This window comes from Pteropus vampyrus, unplaced genomic scaffold (assembly GCF_000151845.1).
Source record: "Pteropus vampyrus isolate Shadow unplaced genomic scaffold, Pvam_2.0 Scaffold46, whole genome shotgun sequence".
Lineage (NCBI taxonomy): Eukaryota > Metazoa > Chordata > Mammalia > Chiroptera > Pteropodidae > Pteropus > Pteropus vampyrus.
In genome coordinates this window covers 1,570,582-1,577,539 of record NW_011888827.1, presented here as the reverse complement: position 1 = coordinate 1,577,539, position 6,958 = coordinate 1,570,582, and the positions used below count along the sequence as shown (strand labels likewise).

The following is a 6,958-nucleotide window of genomic DNA, read 5'->3' as shown; positions in this document are numbered from 1 at the left end:
GCGAAAACCTGGGAACCGGTGATCAGTGCAGTGAAACGGTTGGGGATGAAGTTAGAGAAGAGGGAGAAATTTTACACCGTTCTAGTCTTGGCCACAAAAAGTCTTATTAGACAACTAAAGCCTGTAGACAGTTTGTGCAAACCTGTTATTTCTACAACTGTGAAAATAACTCAGATGTATTCCTGACCGTGGCAGGCTGGCAGGCCTATCTATGAGGTCAGCATGACAGGCGGTGTCCACGCTCACGGTGCCACCTGAAGTAGCGTGGTCACTTGTGTAGGAACAGACCCATCTGGGAGAACAACGGATATGCATAGCTTGAGCCGGAGCAGAAGTCAGGGGCCCAGGAGTCCTATCCAGTCCCGGGCATCTGAGGGTTAAAGAGGGAGGGGCTTGGTCACGGCTGCCAATTGGCAATGACGAAACCAGCCTTGGAGTCCAGGGTCTCCTGAGTCTAAGTCCATTTGTGCCCACCTTGTAAACAGTATGAATTAGGTTTTAAATTCATCACTGAACATGTAGGATTTCTCTGAGTTCAAATGGAACAGGAAGTTGCTAAGGAAATAAGACTCTCTTTACCTGATTTCGTTTGAGTCTTCGTATGTCAGAAAATTTGGATCATCTTGTTTAGGCTGTGCGTGCGATTTGTCTTGCATTCATTTGTTTTCATTCAGAGGCCTATGTCTTCCTTACGTACTTGGTCTGATTCATGTAGCCATTGTTAGCAATATTTTAAATCCTTTTGCAATATCTGTGGCATTTCATTTATTTACTCTAATTTAAAAATGAAATTTGCCTTTGAACATAAAACTTTAATTTTGGAAAATACAATTATTGGCTGCAGGTATTATTTCCTCACAGACTTGTTCAGTCTCTAATTTACCTCAAAGGCTCTTCAACCCAAACTGAGCATATGAGAGGGGAAGAGACAGAGCAGAGCTGCCATCCGGTGTTTCCTCTTGCCAAGCAATCTTGTCTTCCAGAATATTCTTGTTCCCTCGTTGGTTTTTTTCCCCCACCCAATTTTCAGTACCTAACTCATCACATTTTTCAATTAAAATGCCACGAGGGGGATTTCCACTTTCAGTCAAGGTGGGCTCACTTATCGTACACCAGCCCTCCCACTGAAGACAATTAGAAAATATAATATACGGAAAACAACGTTTGAAGGGAGCAGAGACCTGCTAGAGAAGCGAAGACTTGAGGGACCGAGATCCCAGACAGAAAAGAAGCGCAGCAAAGTGAGTCTGACGTTTGGTGCCACTTGTCCCCTTGGGGGAATTGCCAAAGCAGAAAGCGGTACGCGAGATCCTGCTACGGTGACAGCAGAGCTCCTGGCATTCTTATGGGCCCAAGACTATAATTTAGAGCACACCAAGAAGGAGGGATTCTGATATGTACCCCAGGATTTCAGCTGTGGCTCCTGACCATGTATTCCTTCCTTCAGACGGGGATGAACCAGAAGTAGAGCCACCCACGTAGCCTGAGCCCAGATTTAAATTACCTTCACCCCTGATTGTATCAAGGTGATTTTTCCGTATCTGAACTGCCTGCAAGAAGCAAAATAAATTCTCTTGGGAGGATGATAACATCACACAGAGCTTCAAATTTTCTGTGTCATTTTTCATAGACAATGCCCAGTCTACATGACTGAAAACCAAAAGAAAAAACACGGTCAAGACAGAGACCTCCAGTGGGTCCGGATATTGGCGTTAGTAGACACGGACTTTAAAATAACGGTGATTCATACCGTCGAAAAATTAGATGACAATTTGGAGACTTCTAGTGGAAACCTGGAGAGAGAAAACAACTGAATGGACATTCGAAACGGAAAAGTAGTAACGAGGTAAGAATTCAAGAGCGTGTTTCACAACAGACAAGACAGAGTTGAGAGGAATAGCGAACGAAAGGTATGTCAGAAAGAAAAAGAGCGACGCACGGAGGGAAAGAAAACTGGAGGGAGTGTGAGACACACGTGGACAATGAGGGATGTATGACGAAAGATCTAGCGCGTGTGACTGGAGTCCTCAAAGGCACGGAAGACAGAGAATAGGACGGAGCAATATTAGAAGAGAGAATTAGCGAGGAGATAAATATATATGTATGTATATAGCATTGTGCGTTCACCGCCCATAGTTAGATGTCTTTCTGTCACCACGTAATTGACCCCTTTTACCCCATCTACCGCCCCTTCCCACCCCCCATTCTTCGAACTTTTTGTGCCTAGCTGGCCTTGTGGGAACATAACATGAAAGGAGAGTTGGTGATGGCAGAGGAGAGAGCTTGAACATTAATCTCTAAGTGTACACAAGAATTGGCGAATCTCACCCATCGAGGAAGAAGTGAACGTTAATGTTTAGAAACATCCCGGAGAGCCAGAGAAATCAGACCCTGATAGGATGAAATAAATCACCTGGATTAAGGTTAAAGGGTTTTTCTCCTTGTAGTAAAGGTTGCTTCTCTTACTACTCTGACCCGATTTAAATTCGCTCCTTGTTTATTCCTTTTAAAACTATCGATGCATTAAATGCATCATTTTCTCTATCGGAAAATTCTTTAATAACAATTTCCATTAATTGAAACTGGAATTCCCAATTTAACTGCCTGTTAACCAATGACTACTAACTTGTTGGTTAGTAGTCATTGTTAGTAGTCACATAGTTTTAAAATATATGCATATGAATTCATATATAATTATTGACATATACATCCACTGGGTATTTTATTCCAGTTACTTTTACTCACAATGTATTCCTCCTCCTGAAGTACTAACATATTTATACAATTTAAATTGTACCTTCAACTACATGGCAGAAAATTGGAAAATAAATTTCACTTAATGTCAGAGACAAAACCCAGCTACCATTAGCATCAGCCCTGTGTGATACTTTGGCTCTCCTTGGGTTAATACAATGAGCATTCAGAAGAAATAAAAGAGATGACTGAATCTGCCTTCCGTAGAGCACAGACGGTGTGTCAGACACTGGAAGAAACATGCCATGCATGATCTCACCTAGTCATCCCAGCAGTCTGGGGAAGCCTTGACGTTGGGTCAAGGCCATCATTTACTCTTTTTTCACTGGGCACAAATAAGATTTTAATACAGATATAAACTTGGGTACTAGCATCGGTGGCAACCTTCCCTTATAAGGTGGACTTCTGCCATCAGGTAGACGACCCAGAGTATACTATGTGTTGGAGTAAAAGTTATTGTAAGAAATGTATAGATTTACTCGTCTTTCCAAGCCAGATGTAGAAAATGGCCACTGTAGTTTCAAAGACCTGGTTCGAATCCCAGCTGTACCACTCGATAGCTATGTGACCTTGGGAAAGTTACTTAACATCTCTGAGAGTTGGCATCCTCATTTATAAAGTGAGGATAACAATGACCTCAGTGGGTGGTTGGAAGGTTAGATGAGATAATCTGCACGAAATGCTCGTTAGCGCATTGCCTGGGACACACTCGGTAATGTTAGACGTCATTATTGCTGTTATTGTGTGGATGGCCCATCTGGGCAGAACAGGTCTCCCTAACGGGGCTTCTGTGAGGCCCAGGTGAAACAAGGTATTCAGGAGTGCTTTGCCAATGTCATCCTTGTAGAGAAACTCAGCTGCATGGGAGGGATTTGCTGTATGTAAAATGAATCTACGTAAAAGATGTGTGTGTCTCATAGACTAGAAATCTGGACTTGGGGTCTAGGAAGAAGAGCACGGAAGAGCAGTCGGGTGTTCGTGCTGGGAGTTCTGGGCCATGCAACGCGGGGGGTCTTGTAACAAGGTGCCAAGAGGAAGAGGAGGGGGACTCTTGGATGCCGTGTGCTCATCCAGGGAGGCAAGGGATGCTTTGCTCTTTTCCCTGGAGTACCTTCAGGAAACGACCTGGATCTTATCTTACTTAAGTGGAGTCTGGCCTGTCACAGGGTCGGTTCAAAGCTTCCAGACTCAATGCAAGGGGAAGCACAGCTTGTGCCCGGGGCTGAAGGTGGACAGTCTGAGTGGAGGGTCTGTCCGAGAGGCCTGGATAGGGAAACTGAGTCCAAACCAAAGGGTCAGACTTGGGGACAGTGACATGCAACAAACCTCTGGGGAGACTGGATAGAGATTGGGTAGAGAGCAGTGACTGCGCTGAGCTGTGGTCGAGGGGGCACCATTCACATAGAACACGATGTGCCCTCCCACCAACCCTGCTCTCCACGGGCCACCCCCATGTGTCACTCTCATGTGCCATCCTCCTCTGCCACACCCCACATGCCACACCCCATGTGCCATACTGTGGCCCTGGCTCAGAGAGTTGGTAAATCAGGAAGCTTTGAAAGGAACACATCTCACACCGGAGTGTGTGTACGGGGTGCCTGGGGGTCGGTGAGTGCTCCACAGGAATTTTGATCTTGTGTTTTCATTTTGGTGATGATTTTTTTTTTTTTTAGGCAAGGCAACCCTTGGTTGACCTCACGGATTGCAAGGACCTTGTCAGCTTACAATCCCTTATTATTATTATTTTTTATTTTTTTACACCTACAGCACCTGGTCTTCCTAGGTGGTCTCCCATCCAAGTACTAAGCAGGCCCGACCCTGCTTAGCTTCCGAGATCGGACGGGATGGGGCTTGTTCAGGGTGGCGTGGCCGTAGACTGTTGGAGATCTGTCAAAGCAAACAAGCAGGACATACCAGGTAGGTTCTAGGGTGCTGGAAAATAGAGGAATCCTCTGGATTCAGAATGATTTGCTTTCAAATCCCAACTCTGGATGATTTTCTTAACCTCACTTTTATCGTAACAACTTTTTATTGTTTTTGTAAAAATAATGATAAAAATCCAAATTATTTGAAGGTAACGCTAGGGGTCTTAGTCTGTTTGGGCTGCCCTGACAAACCAGCACAGACTGGGTGGCTTATAAACAGCAGAGGCAGGAAAGTCCATGATCGAGGTACAGGCAAATTTGGTGTCTGCTGAGGGTCCCCTCCTGGTTCATAGATGGCCATCTTCTCACCCTGTCTTCACATGGCGGCAGGGGCGAGGGAGCTCTTGGGAGTCTCTTTCATAAGGGCACCAATCCCATCTTGAGGGTTCCACCCCCATGACCCAGTCACCTACCAAAGGGTCCACTTCCTAATACCATCACATTAGGGTTGTGAATTAACATGAATTTGAGGGAGGTATGGGACATACATGTTCACTCATTGCAACAGGTAAAAAGTGATTTTTCCTCACTCGATCCCCTTGTCCCAGTCCATCTCTTATTTATATTTCTTCAGTAGATTTTCGTGGTGTCTCTCCCGTGTTTTGTAATTTTGGTGGTTGCTGTGAATGGAATGATTTTTTAAAAGCGATGACAAATGCGATATTGTTAGTCCACGGAAAAGCGTTGGATTTCATCGATCGCATGTCCATCTGCCTCAGCCTTTGCTTTTATTAGCGCTAATGGTTTTCAGCTGTTTTTCTTGCATTTGCTGAATATCGGTTTTCTCATCTGCAAAATGCAGATAATGTTGACCTTGCCAAGGCTTAATGAGGATGAAATGAGATAAAGTAGGATGCCTAGCTTAGCGCCCAGCTCAGTGGAGCTTGGTTAACTAACACTAGCGCGTTCTCACTGCCATCATCCCTATGCCCGCCCTCCGTCCCCGCCCCCCCATTGATTGATTAGAAAAGGCTCTGCTCACAGGGGCTTATACAGAAAGATTGACATCAATCAAGGGGCTGCCAATAGCTTTTTTTTTTTTTAACTCTTTAAAAATTTTAAGATTGTGGTAAAATACACATAACATCGGACATACCATCTTAACTATGTTCAAGAGTACAGTTCAGTCTCATTCAGAACATTCACACTGTTGTGCAGCCCTCACCACCATCCATCTCCTGAAACTCTCTTTATACTGCAAAAGTGGAACTCAGTCCCCGTCAAAAAATAGCTCCCATTCCCCTCTCCCCGGGAAGCCACCGCTCCACTCTGTGTGTGTGTGAATTTAACTACCCTAGGTGCCTCATGGACGTGGAATCATGTACTATTTGTCCTCTTGTGACTGCCTTGTTTCGTTTAAATAATGTCCTTAAGGTTCATCCATATCGTAGTATTTGCCATAATTTCCTTCCTTTTTAAGGCCGAATAACATTCTGTATTTTGCTTATCCACTCACCGGGCCAGTGGACACGGGTTGCTTGCCTCGCTTGGCTGTTGCGAATAGTGCTGCTTTGAACATGGTGCACCTGTATCACTTTGAGTCCTTGCTTTCAATTCTATTAGGTCTCTGTGCCAGTGGGTGTTGAAAGCTATAGAGCATTGAGGAACAATGTCTGTGTGCCTTCCATGGTGTCAGTAGCCCTTGGAAGAGCCACCTAACTATCACACCCCAGGCTTCTTAGCCTCCTTTGACAAGGGTCTGCATCCGATTGTGTCACTGCACACTGAGCTTGCAAAATCACCACCTGCCTGCCTTCTCAGGGCTCAGGGCTGCAGGGGGTGCTGGACAAAGGCAAGATTTGCTGCTGTTGTTGCTACTTTCGAGACTTCCCCAAATGTACATTTTTCTATTTTATTGTGTAATTCCAACCACTAAAATGACCTAACGATGTGCAAACTGCAATAAAGCATCAAAATTTGGCTTCCAGGAAAATAAAAATGCAGCAGGAAAAAACAGCAGCAGGAGAAAGAAATTACTGGGAAATACCCACAGAACGAAATGCCTGGGCTATTTTTTACATTTCCCCCATTGTTTAAACTCTCTCTGTATTATTCAGTGGAGCATTGTTTGTAATGGCGGATGACTGCATGCAACCTTGATGTCTCACCCTGGGCGATGCTTAGATAAATCACCGTCTTTCACACTGTGGCATACTGTGTAGCTATAAAAAATAATGATCAGCCTCTCTGCAGAGAAAGAGCGACCAGATGTTTTAAGTGACATAACAAAGGCAAAATGCTGAGTGGTTTGTATACTATGCTATCTGTTGCAAAAAAAA

General features: G+C 44.5%; 1 pseudogene; it reads right to left on the bottom strand.

The window, feature by feature from the left end:
• Positions 1-4,512: 4,512 nt before the first annotated feature.
• Positions 4,513-4,631, bottom strand: LOC111739070 (annotated as a pseudogene).
• Between the last annotated feature and the right edge of the window lie 2,327 nt (positions 4,632-6,958).